This window comes from Montipora capricornis, chromosome 2 (assembly GCF_036669925.1).
Source record: "Montipora capricornis isolate CH-2021 chromosome 2, ASM3666992v2, whole genome shotgun sequence".
Lineage (NCBI taxonomy): Eukaryota > Metazoa > Cnidaria > Anthozoa > Scleractinia > Acroporidae > Montipora > Montipora capricornis.
Window position 1 is genome coordinate 65,979,570 of NC_090884.1, and position 20,000 is coordinate 65,999,569.

Genomic DNA, 20,000 nt, shown 5'->3' on the forward strand with positions numbered 1-20,000 from the left:
GTAACATTGTCGGTAAACTTGCTTTGCAAGATGCCTTTATTTGCCTCCACGTTTTCTGTAATTATTGTTAACTCTCTGGTAGTAAAATTAGGTTTCCTTTTTCTTTTTTCGGCACTGTTTCCGGCATGCTCTTCTGGATCCATGTTTACACAGATACAGAAAAATTTCGACCTTCACTCCCATCACAGTGCTTTAACCACAGGCATCCCGCGCGCATTGCACTCAATTTCCCGCCAAAACCTGTTTGTCATGTGGGAATCCCCTTTGCTGGACGATTTATTCCTAGAATACCAGACTTATCCCTGGAATAGCTATTCCAAGAATAAATAATGCTTCCAGGAACCCATTTTTATTCCTGGTATAGTTATTCCTAGAATATCAGATTTATCCCTGGAATAACTGTTATACCTGGTATAATTTATTCCTCCTTTCAGGAACCGGCCCCTGGTCTGTTCCACTTTAAAACTGAGAATATGAAGCTGGTCTTTTGGCCGAAGTCCTAAATTACTACAATCGTGGTCAAAAGTTGTTGGGAAGGTTGCGGGCATCAGCTCACTTCACACCTAATTCGATTTTTCTAACTATTGCTGAAGTATTTGGGAAATACCATGCTCTTGTGGCCCCCCTCCCCATATTCAATGTTGGAGTTCTTCAGGTAAGAAAAGTCACCATTTTTTTTCCCTGGAAAATCCAACATTGAAAAGGGGGAGGGGGGTATCTGTAAAATGAAGTTACCTTCCCAACACTTTTGTCCATGATTGTAGATTACAACGTATGCGACGTGTGGAATTACTCTACGAAAGCCGTAGTTTGTACGCTTTTGAGTTCTTGGAATTCAGGCTTTTCGGTGTATCTTGTGATCAATTTCCTTCTTCCGCATTTTTCTTTAAATGGATGCTGAGGCCAATTGATTGGTGAATGAGCTTTCGTAGTCGTCAATCAACCAACCAACCGACACAACAACTTATTATTTTTCAGTATTTATTCCTTTTTCAGTTTCCACTGGGAAAAGGAGAATGCCAATGATTTCACTTCAGTCTATTTCTCATGTCATGGCAACTGGAACATTCAGCAACTAGACCCTCCGGGAGGGTACACTGGGTTGCCTGTGGTACGTGCAGCCCCGGAGGGGGGGGGGACTCCCATATGGAACACACGGGGATGCTAGTCGGAAATTTTAAATTTAACCCCTGAAGGAGACCATCTGGGCGTGGCTCAAGCTTTTTGTGACTCCTAAAGGAGACCAATCTGGGCGTGACTTAAGCAAATTTTGACCTTGGCGGCTTAAAATATTGGCGCTTTGCCCGAAACACCCTAAGCGAGACCAGGCAAATTGTGACTGGCCCACGGGCCGATTACGGGCTTGCAAAAACAAAGCAAAAGGTAATTAAAAAACCATATAATAAACTACTTACTAACCGAGCTAGCTCGAGCCGTACTGGGGAATATTGGCCCTGGGTCGTTTTTGCACGGACCTCGCTGCGCTCGGTCCGTACTGCCACGACCTCGGGCCAATATTTCCCTGGCAGTACAGCCCTCGCGCTCGGTTAGTAAGAAGTTATTAAGGGGTCACCCAGAAGTCATACCAGCAGAGGCCCTTTGGCTCACAGGTCCTCACACGTTCTTACGACGAAACAGATCCTTTTCTGAGGTTAAAAACCTGGCTACTGGCCTAACTCTTCTTCCTACTTTCCCAACCGCGAGAAAACCGCGGTAAATCAGCCATCGCCAAAAAATGTTTTTTTTTTCTCAAAAAATATTTAAGTTAGGGGGAAAAATACATCATTTTAAAGCTAAGAAAATAAGCTTTCCAACAGCATACAACTTATTTACAGAAAACTGAAACATTTTATAAAAGCGAAAGTTGAACGAAAAAATTTAAGAAAAATAACAGTAAAATATGTTTCTAGGCAAAATTTGGTCATTTTAGCGTTGATTACGAATTTTTGGATGCAAAACTAATATTTTCTGCAATTTATCTGCCTTCTTGGACATAAATTCGACCGAAAACTGATAAGGCACGAATATTTTTAGATTTTTAGGAATAATAGATAACGTGGTTCAATGCGTAATGTGATAATGCGATAAAAGTGTCAAATTTGCGACCCATTGCTAACGGCAACGGAAGCGATCGCATTACGAATAATTAACCTCTGTTGCCAAAAACCACTCAAATAACCGGTCAGTGTAAAACGCAGACTGCAGACCAGGGATAAAATGCAGACTGAGGGTTAATAAAATAATAATGCAAAAAGAGTTATAAGAGTGTTAGTCGCCGTTTGTACTTTCACACTGAAACCCCAACACAGCTCCCATCGCTTTGGTTGCCCCACCGCATGTTTTATCGAACTCTGTAAGAATTGAAGCTGTTTGAATCCTTGTTGTTGTTTGAAAAAGGACAGTTTCGTTAAGTGAGTTGCTTTTAGGCAAAGAAGTCACCACCCCGTAATTCATATGCCCAAGATACCGGGTTTTTGTAAGTTTCTTTTTCTGTCAAGTGTGATAAAGTTTGACAATGAAATGAGCGAAGTCAAAACAAAGATCACAATCGCCCAACTCTTGTTTATGCAAAGTCAAAATTTACTCTCCAAGACGTGTACGACGTGATTTATCACCAGGTAATTCCATCATTTTGGAAATAGCAGCTACTTTATTATTCATCTGCGTCACAAGTTTTCACTGATTTTGGGGCTCATTTTGTTGAAACTCAAGCACGCTTCCAACAGGCCTGTGAACCCTTCCTGCTTATAGAGCAATACTAAAAAACTTCTCCCATATCACGTTTGAACCTTAAGCTCGAAAATTCAATACACAACATGATATTATAATTCACAAAGGCAGAAAATACCACAGAATCCTTTTCCAGCGAAAATTTTATTGAAACAAACAACATATTTGCTCTTAGAGGCGAAACCTCTTCCTATTTGATTGCGTGCGTGAAGACAAGAAAATCAATTGTGTCAAATTACCATGTACTTCAGGTAAATACTGCTCACTTTGATTTCGTCTCGACGGGCGATAGATTGTTGTCGAAGTCCAGTACTCGTCGCTTTTGAGATTCATGCCTAGTTTATCCAACTGACTTTCCATTATTGAGCTCCATAAGGGTATATTTTGTTTAAGGATCCACTAAAACGCCATTCGCGTTGCATGACTTTCGACGCCATTGCAGGCGAAGTTAATGATTCTACTGTGTCCACAAGAGAAATCTACGCAGTTCCACTACCCTCTCGATCCTAAGAAAATACGCGCAGAAGGCTCTATACACAAAGACACTACTTACCAGGGGAGTGACAGGCAAGACTTTTACCGACACGGAAAAAAAAAACAAAACAAAAAAAACAAAAAACAAAACAAACTAGATGCTTCTGTGAAGCATACACTGGCTTGCCTGTGGTACGTGCTACAGAAAATCAGAAGGCACTGAATTGTGTGGTATTGAAATACAGCATTCCAGTCTCTGAAGAATAACAAATAAAAGAGAAGCGAGAAACATTGGCTTCTGGGCTGACATGTTGATAATTTTCAAGTTCCCTCACAACTTCTTTTCACCACAAATGTGCCCTATGAGCATCCGAAAACTTTGTAATACTAAACTTCACTGAAGTCAAGCCCTGTTTCGCGGGGTTAGTGTTGGGATGGGAGACCAAAACAATAAACCCCTCAAAAAAAACAGAAACATCTGACCGAAAATACTATTAACGCTAACAAATGCGAACTCAGCAAGGTACAGATTCTGTTAGCGTGCTTTATGCAAAACAAATATTGATGAAAAAGCAACTAAATATTGATACACAGTTTTCAGAAAGAGCAGAAGGAAGTTTCCCGGACGGTCGATCGAGAATAAAATATTTACGACATGAAAACAACATTAATTTTGAACCTTGAATATAGATCGTTTTCACTGTCACGCAATAAAAAAAATAAATCAAAAACTATCCAGTGCAAAACGCTAAGAAATTGTTATCTTATAGCAGATAAAGAAATAAGACACTTGTCCAAGTTTTAGGCCTCTGCGTTTCCCCAAACTTCAGATATTCGTCGAAATGTTTCGCAGGCCGGAAAATAGTGTAAACATCTGGAACTGACTTTGGCTATCTAGGCGACTGATTATCACTACTGAAAAAACAAGCATTTACATAAGCACTTTTCCTAATGCTCTAACTTCTAAAAGGGCTCAAAATCATGAGATAAGTATATATTTTTCAACAAACTTGATCGTAGCTTTGTGTCACGCACCTACATAATCCTGAAATTCAAAATGCTCTGGTTTCCAAACGAAGCACGCTATTGAGCTGTGAAATTGTCAACAGATATAGATATGCCGCCTCTTATGCCTGATGAGGACAAAAACTTTGGTGGATCTTTAGTTTTAGATTTTGGAAGGTGATGACGTCACGTGAAAACGATCTATAGAATATACAAAGTTACGATCAACGACAAACATTTTGGGAGATTTTTGCTACGTTCAAGTAAATTGCAAAATCGAAAGTGACATGGCCGGAATTCAGCGGGCGCCGTGATTAAGTTACCGCGGAATGTTTACTCGCCAAACAGTGAAGCATCTGTCAAATGATGGCAAGATACCGGGTTTTTGTAAGTTTCTTTTTCTGTCAAGTGTTATAAAGTTTGACAATGAAAGGAGCGAAGTCAAAACAAAGATCACAATCGCCCAACTCTTGTTTATGCAAAGTCAAAATTAATTTTACTCTCCAAGACGCGTACGACGTTATTTATCACCAGGTAATTCCATCATTCTGGAAATAGCAGCTACTTTATTATTCATCTGCGTCACAAGTTTTCACTGATTTTGGGCCTCATTTTGTTGTAACTCAAGCACGCTTCCGACAGGCCTGTGAACCCTTCCTGCTTACAGAGCAATACTAAAAAACTTCTCCCATATCACATTTGAACCTTAAGCTCGAAAATTCAATACACAACATGATATTATAATTCACAAAGGCAGAAAATACCACAGAATCCGTTTCCAGCGAAACGTTTATTGAAACAAACAACATATTTGCTCTTAGAGGCGAAAACCTCTTCCTATTTGATTGCGTGCGTGAAGACAAGAAACTCAATTGTGTCAAATTACCATGTACTTCAGGTAAATACTGCTCACTTTGATTTCGTCTCGACGGGCGATAGATTGTTGTCGAAGTCCAGTACTCGTCACTTTTGAGATTCATGCCTAGTTTATCCAACTGACTTTCCATTATTGAGCTCCATAAGGGTATATTTTGTTTAAGGATCCACTAAAGCGCCATTCGCGTTGCATGACTTTCGACGCCATTGCAGGCTAAGTTAATGATTCTACTGTGTCCACCAGAGAAATCTACGCAGTTCCACCACCCTCTCGATCCTAAGAAAATACGCGCAGAAGGCTCTATACACAAAGACACCACTTACCAGGGGAGTGACCGGCAAGACTTTTACCGACACGGAAAAAAAAAAAGAAAACAAACAAACTAAACGCAGACCTCGACTGGGTTTGCCTTATAAGGCAACCCAGTAAAAAGAAAACAAACAAACTAAACGTAGACCTCGACTGGGTTTGCCCATAGGCAACCCAGTAATAATAAGCAGTGTCAGCATTACGAGCAGAAAGCAGCGGTCATTTGGTTATTAACTACAGGTAAGAAAGTGTCTCAGCTCTAATCAATCGCAATCAACTTAGCAATTCATTGACATTGCCGCGTTTTAGAGGCTCACTTGTTCAGAGAATCTGTCGCTGTAGCTTATAGTCAGTGTAATAGCGCAGAACGTCACTCTTGCCATTCTCAGTACACAATCTCACTACTCAAATAGAAAAAGATGAGAACCTCTCTCATTCTCAAAAGAAAACCGTTTTTTTACCAAATTTCAATGATAGTTTCCGGCCACATTTTATCTAACGCACAGTTACTTACATGAATGTCTCAGAGGTCACACAAAGTTAACGTTGTCAAGTAAATGGCAAAACAAAATTTGTTTCGACCTCATAGAGAAACCCACTAATAGCGTGGGGATGATCTTTCCATATGATTTGGCCATGACGTTCCAAACTCTCCGAGAGCGGTCGGAACTGGCAGCCGTCCGCCCGCAGGAGAGGGCATGAAAAATCGACAGAGAATTTTTGAACGTCCCTAAAAATAGAGATATATGACCAGACATGTCGACGTAGCCAAGTGACACGTTCGGTACAAAACGCGTTCGCGTTTGGTTCGGTTTTTAGTGGGCTTAAGTGGCGCAGAAGTGAACCTTAAATGGCATTCGGCAAAACATTCATCATCTACGACCGACAAATAAAAACATTGCAAGCTGTTACATCACCAGTAGAATAAATCTCTAAATCAGTGTCCAACATAATAAATGACCTAATTTCAACAATTAGCATTAGCCGATATCAAAAATACCATAACACTCTTTGTTTGTCCCTCCAAAAATTTTGCATAGGCATTGTTTTTATTTTCTCTTGGGACTTAGAACGGTCCCAAGAAAAACTGGAAACAATGCTGATGCAAAATTTTGGTGGGACAAACAAAGAGTATTATGGTATTTTCGATATCGGCTAATTGTTCGACATTTCAACTGCAGCAATGTTTTGTGCAGAAAACCGTTCACCGTGCCATTATATTTAGTTCGGCAATCAGTTGATTTCTATGAATACTTACTCGATTTAAGTTACGATAGCTACTTTTCATTCAAATAAAATGAATTCTTTTTTCTTGGTAAATCAAATTTAAGACTTAAAATATGTTTGTAGAAGATTACGTTCACTGCAAATAGTCCTTGCAAATTGACGCTCATTGAGCAATGACTTGCGAGAAAGGAATTTCATTAATTTGGGAATGAAGACCTCTGTATACTGATTACGGCCCTGGCGAGACATCTATCTATTTAAGATGATAGTAGCCGCAATCAATCAACCTTTTTTGGTACCAATTTACAATGTACAATTTCTTTGATAAAAAACTTTGACAAGTCGCTGCACAAAATTAGCACAACAAACAGATTCAGCTCCTCACGGCATATTTCACTTTCACCTTCGAGGACTCATTCCGAGGTCGGTAGAAATCCCGACTCGGAAAAAAAGTCGAATGTCTTGGTGCTCAACTATAGATTGTTTGCGTATGACGTCACGGCGGCCATGTTGGAGCTGTTCAGTCGAAAGTCAACCCCGATGGAAACAAGCCTAAAATCCACCCACCAAACCGCCTGCTACGCTGGCTAGATGAATCAATGTTCTCTCTACCGATCGTTTATGTTTCAGGTGGTGATTGGAATCAAAGTTCAGATATAGATCTGTGTGATTTCTATAAATGGTGACTTTCGAGGAACATCTTGTTTGATGAGAACGCACGTATCCGCTTTCTGTTAGTTTCCGTTTCCCTGCTGAAATGAATCTTTGGGTCCCTGGAGTTTAAATGCTCCGTGAACTTCTTTATGACATTCGTGTACCTTAGTGAAGGTTTGATCTAGGTACCTAAACTGGACTTCAGGTGGTCTTGTGAATTAAGGTAGTCAACGCCTCTCTTTCAAACTGCTCTATATACAAATGGGCAACTATGGGGAATACTGGCGATTCCATGGCATAGCCCTGAATCTGCAGTAATCCAGTAGTCCAATAATAATTTGTTCTATCGTGAGCATAGACCTCTTTCATAATGGCGGCCAAATAAATTATTCTTTTGTTTTAATGCTAAAAAGCCCTACTAACCTCGCTACAATGAGCAAATTTCAAAAGAATTTTTGTTTCAAAATGAGGGCAGTAGGTCTAATTAACATAAATACAAAAGAATGTAAAGTTGGTCGCCATTTATGAAAGTGGTCTATGGTCTTTTCCTTCCGGACATCCAGTTTCTAATCTTTGCATCCGAACTGCAATCTTGGACAAAACTCTTGGGAAAAATTCTAGCTTAAGCATCATTTGACATGCACTCACAAAGTACATTAGTCCTGCCCTCCCCCCCCTCCCCCATACCAATGTTGATAATGTGATGCAAAATACTATGCAAGCCTTTGCCCGTTTTTTAACCAACATTGGAATGAGGGGGGGGGGGGGAGGGGAAAATAGGAAGAATTTAATGTTTATCACACAGACAAATTACAGCATCACATTTTCCCGACGAGTTGGGACAAGAGCATGGCATTTTCCAAATAGTACAGCCAATTATTGGCAATGCCAATAGTTAGAATGATCGAATTAGGTGTGAAGTGAAGTGAAGTGAAGTAATGCGCGCATCCTTCCCAACAACTTTTGACCAGGAATGTAGGTCAGGAAACGGGTGGAAAACCACAGGGAAATAGCGGAAACCACAAATTTTTCAAACGTGAACAAAACAGACAACAACATCCCGTCATTTGGACAAAAATGTGCTGATTGAGGCCTTTTTAATACCTAAATCCCTTACACTGCAACAAACGTAATTCAAATATATATATAGTCACAATCCTCGTCATCTACTGCAGGCTTTGAGATTGTTCATTTTATTTTGGCATTTTTGATGGTCCTCATGAGTTTATCGTAAAAATTAATTGACATCTTTAGCTTTTTACTTTAATCATGGGTAGAAAAAACTTCAACCTAATTAACTCAAAAAAGACGAGTTTCAACGTGGAGGTAAAGTGCAGAATGCCCGCCAAAGCCGAATCGAATAATTGCACGTAGCTTAGGATTGATCGTGCTGTTACACATGAGTTACCTGTCATCGACCACATTGACACGGTTATTGGGTTTTTTGACATAATTCTTCAACACAGCAGTTGTTCTAACAATCAGTGCTCAGCTGGCAACCTAGAAGAGTTCCTTAAATAAAGGCTGGTAAGTGTTTGTTTCTGGTGCAGTATGTCATATTGGAAGTTCCAATTAACTATATCGATGGTTTTCACTGTGACGTGATCAAATTCTAAAATCAAAATCGCCAGATGTTTTGAATTTTATCTATAGGAGGTTGAATATGGCCTAGAAACAAATCTTTTTTCAGGTTTCCACCCGTACGAAAATTCTGGGCGAGACGCGGGCGAGATTCGGGCCATAAAAAGTCTCGCTGATGAGCGATACAGAGCCTGACGATAATCAGCCTGACAGGAGCGATAAAAATTGAACGATAAATGAGCGAGAATGGAGCGGGACATTTGTACTACTCTGACATTTGGACGATATTCTGAGCGATAAACGGGCGAGATTCAGGTCCATAAAAAAACAAAAATCACGCTAATGAACGATACATTTTTATGGGCGTGACGTTAGTTTATGGCTTATAATTTTGGGTGTTACGAAAACTAACACCTAAGACCTGGTCTTAGCTTTCGTAGTACGAGAACTACAACCCCGCTCTTAGTTTTCGTACGAAAACTAAGACCCTTTGTTAATAGCGGTAATTACGTCAAAGAAACCCGGGAAAACTTACCGCTACTCAGAGATTTGGGCGCTGTATGTTGTTTCCTCACACGATTAAGTTTAAACAGACACAACGCCATGAGAAGCTTGAATGTTGTGTGACCTTGCGCGACAGACAAAAAAGTGGCATTTATTGGCACGGAAACTAAAGATAGGGTCTTTCGGAGAACGAGAAACTCTGTCTGTTAACCCTTTGGTTATAGCAAGAGTCCATGTTTTGGTTGTAACCACTAAAAATGTGATACACGCATTCTCCTGTCAGCACACATCTTCCAGTTTCAAAACGAGTCCACAATTTAGCCGTAAGTCACGCAAACAGTAAACGGATGCCCGTAGATGGTCAATTTTATTATGATGCCTGATATGGGACTGAATAGTTTTACATGTAAGACATAAGTGATTTTCTGTAAGTTTCTCCGTATTTATCTGACTCACAAGCTTATTTCTCAGCTTATTACAATGAGGATATGAAGTATCATCTGTCAGGGGGTGAGGGTACATCGCGCTATCCTGGTACTTTGACGCGTTATTTATAAGAAACATTGAAATTAGTATAAACAGAAACAAAATAGGCCATAATTGAAACTATGCCTACTTTAATAGTGCCATTATAAATTATAAACTAGAAAATCCCCTGCCTGCCACTCCCCCCACCCCCATAGACAGTACCACTGTTTTTTGTTTGCGTGACTTACGGCGACATTATGGTCTTGTTTTGATACTGGAAGCAAAATAACAAATGTGCATCGACAAAATAATTCTTGTATCACATTTTTAGTGGTTACAACCAAAGGGTTAACAGACTGAGTTTATCCTTATTCGAAAGATACTATCTTTAGTTTCCGTGCCAATAAGTAAGCGAACGATCCTCGACCGAGACCAACTGCAGTAAACATGACCCTTGTGATCATTGCGTGGACAGTCATGTAAGACAGAAACATGTTTCAGTTTAAGGTAACTTAAATAAACAGAATGTACCAGCTTTTAGCATAGAACGAAATGCGACTGAAGTCATTCAAAGTGTCCATAATAAGGTAGGCATGTTAGTAGCCAGGTTTCCACAGTGATCTGTGATCAGATAGCGAGGTCGTTTCTAGTTTCTCATTTATTTTAAATCTTCATACATTGTTTAAAATCTATTTCATAAAAGAGAAAATTGTTTCCAGCAATATTAATTAGAGCAAATAAATGCTGTTTTGATCTGGTTGATTACTGTCCTAAATGGGAAGAAAAAGCTCTGCATCTGTGTAGAGATTCAGATGTTTGGTGAAATGCACAGTTACGTTAAACTGAAACGCGCGCCAAAAGCGGTTACAAATATTTAATTATCGATAGCCAAAACTCAAACATTGCTCTTCCCTATTAAAGGTTTTCCGTCCAGCGACAAGCAATTCCTATCATTAAAAAATTATCCTCCGTTTTGGGCAAGCAGGATAATGCTGTCTTGAGGTAGCTACATGTACATGTAGATTGCTTCTCCTGAACGTGCTAAGCTATTTGAACTTACCTCTCCGGATGCGGGTGGGTATCACGCTAAATGTATCACTTGGAAAAAATATCCAGCCATATACGTATTTTAGCTCAAAATTCAGAGCGGTAAAAAATGGTTTGCTCACCTTTTACCCGGGGACGGACTACACGTACAGAAATGCAGCAAATAATATAATACATTAGAACGACAGCCAGAGTTAAGTAACTGATTTGCATTTTTGAGTACTCCCTGATCTATTTCTACTAATCTTTTCTTATCGAATAACAAGTAGGGAGCACTTATGTATCGAATAACAAGTGAGCAGCCTGAGTTTCGCCGATAATACAGCGTGACAAATGTCTCGTTACTGCGGCGTAAATGAATAAACTGGGGTTTCACTGTTTCTCGCTCACTCACGCCACACTATCGGCGATAATCGAACCAAACTAATGTCTGGCTCAGTCGCACAAGCGCGACAAAATGGTTGTCTCGCTTTGTCTCGCTCAGTTCTTGCCTTAAAAACAGCTTTATGGCCCGAATCGGGCCCGAATCTCGCTCATTCAGGCCACAAATTTTCGTACGGGCAGTTCCGATCTAAAACGAAGACCCTATGATCTAAAACGAAGACCCTGTGATCTAAAACGAAGACCCACTCATCTAAAACGAAGACCCTGTGATTTAAAACGAAGATCCACCTCAAAAATGTCAGAACGATGCCAAGCGGCTTATGGCTGGTCAGACGACATCATGCTTTATGGAATTGTGGGAACGGTGCAACAGTGTAACATCTGGGCTCTGAGTGCGTGTGCTCGAAACTCCTCACAACTTACGATATAGCGATGTTTCTTGTGATGTCACCTATTGTTACTACAGTAATATGCCAAACAGAACCTAACTATCACTTTAACAGGTTCCAGCAAAGCAGACAAATTTTATTGGTGTAGAAAATTCTGCTCGTTTGGGTAAAACCTACAAAAATGGACCACCTCGAAAGCCCACACAATTTGCTTTCTCACCCAAGCAAATTGCTTTTTTAGACAAATGGTAATCTATACATCAATAACATGACTAAAAGTGACAACTATGACGGCTGTTATGGGACAGATTTTTTAGACACAGCTTCAGAGTTTAAAATTCTTTATTCTGGCATGGAATTTCAGCACTCTGCCGTTGCCGGCAGCCAACTCTTTCTAGCTCTCTCAAAAACTGGCGTTTACATATATGCTCTTGGTTAGCCATGATTGATCAAAGAGCCTGAAAAATTCTAGAAACGTGATCTTAACACTCTCGTAACCAAGGCGGAAAAGCTTGTGGTAAATACTTGCGGTACGTGCTTCAGCCTAGCCAAATTCGAGGTATTTAAATTGTTGGATAAACTGATAGAAACGGAAACCACATGCAGTTTCCGCGGTCCTTTACACTAACCCGTGCGGGCTAACCGAGGAAAAACTAACAATACATATCATTACGTTAAGATAACTAACATGGTCGTTATTACAACTTTATAAGAAAGATCTACAAAGACAGACCTCGTGTTTCCAACAACATCGGCGGAAATTCGGCTATCGCCCAATGCCTTTTCTCAAGTGAAAGTGGGAAAGTTCTTTATATTAACTGAGAGGGACGAGGTTGTTTGCGACACTTAATTGGTTTCCACGTTTCAAGTTTTCTATCTAAGTTCTTAAGCATCATGCATTAAAATCTTTTGCATACATTAAAACGATCATGAAAATAAAGTTTAAAATATTACAAAATATGCTTCAACACAGCTTTTTTTATTTCAACTTTTTTTATTCCCACTGAGTGAAGCTCAAAACTCCTCACAAAGAAATTATATAATATGTCTACTCAATGTAAAGTTCAATTACATGTTAACTTTTTCCAGCGCCTACAAAGTGTTGAACTAGAAGTGACATCGTCTGTGTACAAAGCAGAGCTGGAACCATTAACGTCAGGATTTTAAGTAAAAGACGTAAAAAACTACCACTCGGTTACGCTGAGAATGCAGTCTTTTGGGTGCAAAGTCCATCATGGCGGTAAGCGATATTAAAAAAAGGTGATAAGAATGAAGCCGAAACTGAACAATTAAAATACTGTATATATCAAACATCAAATGTCAGGTACAAGAAAGTGATAACAGGAACAATATAAACGCATTAACAATGGCTCATCATAATCAGTACATAATGCCTTGCGCTAATGAAAGAATTTTCTTGCATTTACATTTTGAGAAATTGTACTAATGACGATCACTTAAATATGGAACTGCAGAAATCTTTGATGAGAACAATAAAACATAAACACCAGAACTTTAAAATTCGACTACCGAAGCTCGTAACGCATCTTCAATTTTCGCTGTAAGTCCCAGGAGGTTGGGGTGGGAAGGGTTCCTTCTATTTGTAGGGGAAAACTGATTGCTCCGACGGCAACCCATTTTAGAATTACTGATGAAAGCAAACGTAAATTTCCGTTGGAAGAAATGTCTTCCATTTTTTCAATAATTTTACTTCCTTTCTGGTTGTAGAGATACGAAGGAAACACACGGTCGCGGTCGATAGGGTTTTGCAACCCTGAGACGCCGTATCGAAAACGATACAAAATTGACAAAATTGGTACTAGAGGTAACAGACTAGTACAGAGTGATTAAAGATCAATTTGCACTCCCAGCATTGCACATGCACATTTTTGAAATATGTGTGTGATACTCGTGCAAAACTGTGGGAAAACAACATCATCCACCACATGGAAACAACGTCATCAAAAAATCTTGTTGAAGTATCTGGAAAAATAACTCACTGCTGATTAATCATTTAAAAAAAGGTTAGTTAGTTTTTCCAAGCAAATGACATTGCATTCGTTTCATAGTTTTTTTTTTGTTATTCAACTTCACTCAGCAGGAATAAAAAAAGTTGAAATAAAAGAAGCCGTGTTGAAGGATATTTTGTAATATTTTAAACTTTATTTTCATGATCGTTTTATTGTATGCAAAGTATTTTAATGCACTATGCTTAAGAACTTAGTTAGGAACTTCAATGAAACGTGGAAACCAAATTAAGCGTCGCAAACAACCTCGTCCCTCTCAGTTAATGTAAACAACTTTCCCACGAGAAAAGGCATTGGGCGATAGCAGAATTTCCGCCGATGTTGTTGGAAACACGAGGTCGATCTGTCTTAGCAGACCTTTCTTATAAAGTTGTAATAACGACCATGTTAGTTATCTTAACGTAATGATATGTATTGTTAGTTTTTCCGTGGTTAGCCTGCAGGGATTAGTGTAAAGGACAGCGGAAACTGTGTTTTCCGTTGCTATCAGTTTATCCAATAATTTCAATTAACTCTAATTTAGCTAGACTAAGTATGTACCGCAAGTATTTACCACAAGCTTTTCCGCCTTGGTTGCTGAGAGTGTTAGGATCACGTTTGTAGAATTTTTCAAGCTCTTTGACCAATCATAGATAGCCAAGAGCTGGCTGCCGTCAACGGTAGAGTGCTGAAATTCCATGCCAGAATAAAGAATTTCAAACTCTGAAGCTGTGTCTAAAAAATCTGTCCCATAACAGCTGTCATAGTTGTCACTTTTAGTCATGTTATTGATGTATAGATAACCATTTGTCTAAAAAAGCAGTTTGCTTGGGTGAGAAAGCAAATTGTGTGGCCTTTCGAGGTGGTCCATTTTTGTAGGTTTTACCCAAACGAGCAGAATTTTCTGCACCAATAAAATTTGTCTGCTTTGCTGGAACCTGTTAAAATGATAGTTAGGTTCTGTTTGGCATATTACTGTAGTAACAATAGGTGACATCACAAGAAACATCGCTATATCATTAATTGTGAGGAGTTTCGAGCACACGCACTCAGAGCCCACATTCAGATGTTACACTGTTGCACCGTTCCCACAATTCCATAACACACAATGTCGTCTGACCAGCCATAAGCTGCTTGGTTCTGACATTTTTGAGGTGGGTCTTCGTTTTTGATCACAGGGTCTTCGTTTTAGATCAGTGGGTCTTCGTTTTAGATCAGTGGGTCTTCGTTTTAGATCACAGGGTCTTCGTTTTAGATCAGTGGGTCTTCGTTTTAGATCAGTGGGTCTTCGTTTTAGATCCCAGGGTCTTCGTTTTAGATCAGTGGGTCTTAGGTCTTAGGTCTTATGTCTTAGGTCTTCGTTTTTGGGTCTTCGTTTTAGAAACACCCCTACAAAATAAACAAAAAACGCGCAAAATAATTTTGCCGTTTGTTACAGAATACCGACCATCAATGTCTGATCTCAAACACATTCTTATGAATAAATGGCATCTTATACAAAACCAGCCCTCACTAAGAGAAATATTTAAAAACCCGCCCCTTATTTCATATAGAAAAGGGAGGTCTTTAAACGATGGACTCGTCAGAGCAAAGCTCTGAGGTCTTTAAATTTCCTGTCTTAAGGCTGGTTTCCATATGATCGCAGACGATCGCAGACGATCGCGGATCGCAGACGATCGCAAAGAGACCTGTTTCCATATAATCGCAGACGATCCGCGCAAACGATCGCAGAGCCGGCTGCAGCCATACATTTCGGTCAGCAGAATTGTCAAATGTACACGCGCGTTGTGCTCGCGGCAAAATCTATCTTTTTAGCAAACAACATAGCGGACATCGAGGAGGAAATTTTGCTGCAAGCAAATTTACTTCTTCTTTTAGTCCTGAAGCGACGGCATCGTCAGCTTCAAAATGCGAAGGAAACATCGGTTTTGAGTTCGAAAACTATTCATGAAGAGACAAAAATTTGGGGCTTTCCACACACTGCTGAGAAAACTTCGTGTTTCTGACAGAACAGTAACGAACATAAACGAACATTCAGGCTTTGTTGCTGAGAAGTTTTGAATCATTTGAGTCAGAATTAAAATTATTATGGGATACGTTTCGATGCAGATCGCAGAACTTTGGTTTCCATATAATCGCGGGATCGCAAACAATCGCAAACGATCGCGGACGATCACGATCGCAGGATCGCAGAAGTGGGTTTCCATATGATCGCAGACCATCGCAGAACTTTCTGCGATCTACGATCTGCGATTCGCGATCGTCTGCGATCATATGGTAACCAGTCTTTAACCAATAGGAATCGTGTTTGGCCTGTCTACACCTTGAAACATCAGTAACCAACAAGTAATTGAACTTTACGTTGAGTAGACATATATAATTTCTTTGTGAGGAGTTTCGAGCACACGCACTCAGAGCCCACATTCAGATATTTCACTGTTCCAACAATTCAATAACACACAATGTCGTCTGACCAGCCATAAGCTGCTTGGCATCGTTCTGACATTTTTAACGTGGGTCTTCGTTTTAGATCACAGGGTCTTCGTTTTAGATCAGTGGGTCTTCGTTTTAGATCAGAGGGTCTTCGTTTTAGATCAGTGGGTCTTCGTTTTAGATCAGAGCGTCTTCGTTTTAGATCATAGGGTCATAGGTCTTAGGTCTTCGTTTTTGGGTCTTCGTTTTAGAAACACCCGATGTTCTTGTTGATTTCTGGCCGCCATATTACATGGCGGCTCCATACGAAACTCTATAAAGTTGCGTGAAACGCTTCGACAAGTAACTCAGAAACGATGTACCGTACAGATCTGAGAATTAGTGAGGTGATTTATGAATTTGTCTCCTACAAAATTCCCAAGTTTTTGGTTTTTTTCATTGAGTGGTTTCGATTTTACTTTTTTGTTGCGTGACAGGAAACGCTCATTCGCATGCATCAAGCAAGTGTGAGAATAATATGACACCTTTCGTTTCACAATTTAAAGAGGATCTCAGAGTTACAAATATTGTCGTGAAATTGTTTCCTCGCCCAATTAGGTCCATATCCCAGTTACCAAATTTGAAATCTTATAGTCCTTATGCCTGGTGATTGTTTGCAGACTTACACACACAGTGCATAAATGACATTGTTTGATGCCGGTTGGATGCAGGCCTACCTTCACCGGTACTGATGCTCATTGCACAGCTGAACGCTCTTTCTTTACCCGCTATCGTTTTTTGGCATAACGATGTTAAAACCATTGACTTAGTCTATCCATAGTTAGTAGAGGGGTCTATCATAATTATGTACCTTTCGAACCACTTTATCCACTTTTGCTACCACTGTACGTGTCACGTTGACAGGTTCTGGTCAGAACTTTTGCAGACTTTTTCACTTTTATCCGTGAATGAGCTTAATTTGAGCCTCAGGAAACATAGACTCCAAATCCAGTGGATTAAATAATACCTGTGTTTCTGACAAATGCAAGGATCCTGTGCCAGCTCTGTTAACTGGTTTGTTTTATTGGACACTGTGCTGGACCTCAAAACTTAGTGCATTCTTTTGCTTCGACATTTCTGCACAAAGTCTTCTTAATGGGAATTTCAATTGGTACCAACTGGTCAACAGAAAATGGTTCACAAAGGTAGTATAAGTTTGTAACTATGAATAGACATTGGAGTCACTCTTCCCAAAAATCTGTGCTGTGAGTAAATTAATGTTTCCTTGTTAACATAAGTGACTGTGTGTTGGCGATTCCAAGTTCAAGTTCATCTCGAAATCTGGACATGAAGACGCTCTTCAAGGTGGCTCTCTATAATGCGGCGCGATTGGCGGCCATCAGTCGTGATGAAAGTGTCGGTCTCTGAGTAATCTCTGGCCAAGGACAGTACTCAGTCTTATGCCCTTGGCAAGGGGCAACATAACTGCTTAATAATTAACCTTTGGGGTTCTCTAATTGTGCCCATTCCGAAATAAATGAGTGCAAGAAAATTTGCAGCGTGCAACCCCCTTCATTGGCCTATTGACTTGCTGGGTTAACATGCACAGCACCAGTGCCAATACTGATGAATAATGAATGATAGGGATATAACTTCTCACCGTTAACTGTGTCAGTCATTCTTTCTAGTTTATTGGACGAACTAGGCACTGTCTTCCATAATTACACTGTCAGCATTAGGTGGGGGTGGCCACTGTTGGTGGCTTTTGGAAAGGACCAGGAAACTCTTCAAGTCTGCCTATGCATACGCACATACGCCGATTAATCTCTCACTCTTCAGTTCCCAGTTTGGAGTATTTGTCAAAAAGCAAGCAGAAAAATACGTTAATTACCATTGAGGGTTTTCGCCAGGGTGTCTACCACTTAACCCCGAAGTCACTTCCCATGCTCTCGATCGACCACTTCGTTCTCTACAATGACAATGAATAACGACCTCCCTTTTTTTTTGGAACTCGGATATCAATTGAAATACACTTAGAGCGTTCAGTGAATATAAGACCCTCTTTACAAGCAGGTAGGGTAAAAGGGCCAAGGTAACCCTAGCTGCCTTGTAAACACATCGATGAAAAAAGAAGAAATGTGTGAGCTAGGGTAACCCTTACCCTGCCTCCTTGTAAACAGGGCCCAACTCGACTGAGCCTGCCTACAGTCTTCACTGTCACGCCATAAAAAATAAATCCGAAAATGGCCAAGAACGTGAAATGTTGTAGAAGACGAATGCATAAACGACCTCACCACGTCTGCTTACCTTTCACTTGAGAGACAGCACACATGAGTTTTAAACACATAATATCCTTGAAACGTTCAAACTGCGTAGAATCACAGAACAAGAGACGTTCTATCTTTCCAATCAAAACAGATTTCATTGTTTGGTGTCACGCAAGTGACAATAAGGAAATTAAAAATGCTGTATTTTCAAAACTGGTAACTTGTAAAAAGATTTATTTCTAGGTCATCTTCCTTGTATAGATAAAAATGCGGAAGACCTTACTGTTTTGATTTTAGAATATGCGAAAACCATCTAGTCATCGAACGTTCGAATTCTGTAAAACGCCTTCCAAATAAAAATCACCTCGCGTCTTTTAATAATGAAATGTAAGCAAGTGGATAATTAACTCCGGTTCTCAGAGAGGTCCTTAAGTTCGCAAAAGAGGAGAGCTGTAATCTGGATACCGAGAACTGAAAATACTAGTGAAGAGAGAATGCAATTGACGGGCCCAAGAGCGATGTGAACACACCGCAAGATTTCGCCCGATGTGGATTTCATGCCAAATTGTTGTTCTTCGTTAAATAAATTGACTACAACTGCCAGTAGAGAAGTCAGGGAATACTCTATATTGCTGTGTGCGCTTTTGCCGCTTTGAATCGTAAATATTGGAGTAAAATACGCTAACAACCGCACTGAATCTTCGCACAAGTTGCAAGTTTACACAATCGATGACGTCAAAATCCTGAACTCGATTCCAGGCCCTTGTCTTATATTTTCCTCAAAAATACGCGAGGTTTCTTCCCATTTTTAGATATGTTCTTGGAACAGAAATTAAATTGTTTTTGTACAGCAATGTTCCTTAGACCATTACATTTTACATTTTAAAATAAAAAATGGTGATGAAATTTCGAGTCATGTTTCGAGTCATAAACTTGTCACAACATGCACTGCGTGTGATTTCCTAGTCATGCAATCGCTACGAATTACGAATACGGTTTCAAAAGCAGTGATTAAAGGGATCCCTGATTCATCGCATTGGCACGCGGAAAATCAGTGTGGCATTGGGAGAAGCGGCGACTCTAAAAGATGTCTCTAACATGACGTAACAGCCATGTATTGGTCTGAGCTTGCGGTTTTTAAAAGGTAAACAAACGTTTCAGCTGATACCTTTGCGGTATGTACGGGATTACATATGCAATGCAGTATGTCCCGTCTATGGGAGTGTTATTCGGTTTTTCTGCAAGTTAATCAAATGGGAATTTCCCCAGTTGCTTTTTTCAACGACTACGAGTTTTCGGCTTGCGGCTCACAGCCCCATTTATCTCATTTACCCAGCATTTGAGGCCTTGAAATATGTATGTATTGTCTTTCCTTAGTGAAGTTGAAATTCGATCTGAAAAGCTCGAGCTCTAACATTACGCTGTGATTTAATAAAAAGGAAAATTTTCAGTACAAACCTGGTTTTTTGTTGGTGTAGCTGTCAAATGAAAACCCTCATTCATATTTTTTGCCAAAACTGGTTTACTTCTTTTGGTTTGCAAGAAATTTCTTTTTAAAAGGAAACATGCTTACAAAGCACATTCCTAACCACTTCGCTGGTCAGGCGGAATTTTTCCACCGTCGAAATTTGAGAAGATTCGAAAAAACGATGGCAACATTTGCCCG

At 39.9% G+C, this 20,000-nt stretch overlaps 1 protein-coding gene across 4 annotated transcripts in view; it reads left to right on the forward strand.

The window, feature by feature from the left end:
- The first annotated feature begins 5,570 nt into the window (after positions 1-5,570).
- LOC138031775 (TNF receptor-associated factor 2-like) overlaps positions 5,571-20,000 on the forward strand; it is a 122,896-nt gene continuing 108,466 nt past the window's right edge. For 2 of the 4 annotated variants that reach the window (XM_068879400.1, XM_068879410.1), the window contains exon 1: positions 19,303-19,478. The gene's annotated coding sequence lies outside the window, so the exon portion shown is untranslated. Of the gene's footprint in view, positions 5,636-8,438; positions 8,804-19,302; positions 19,479-20,000 lie in introns of those variants that run through there. The other 2 variants (XM_068879416.1, XM_068879407.1) reach the window with 2 other exon arrangements.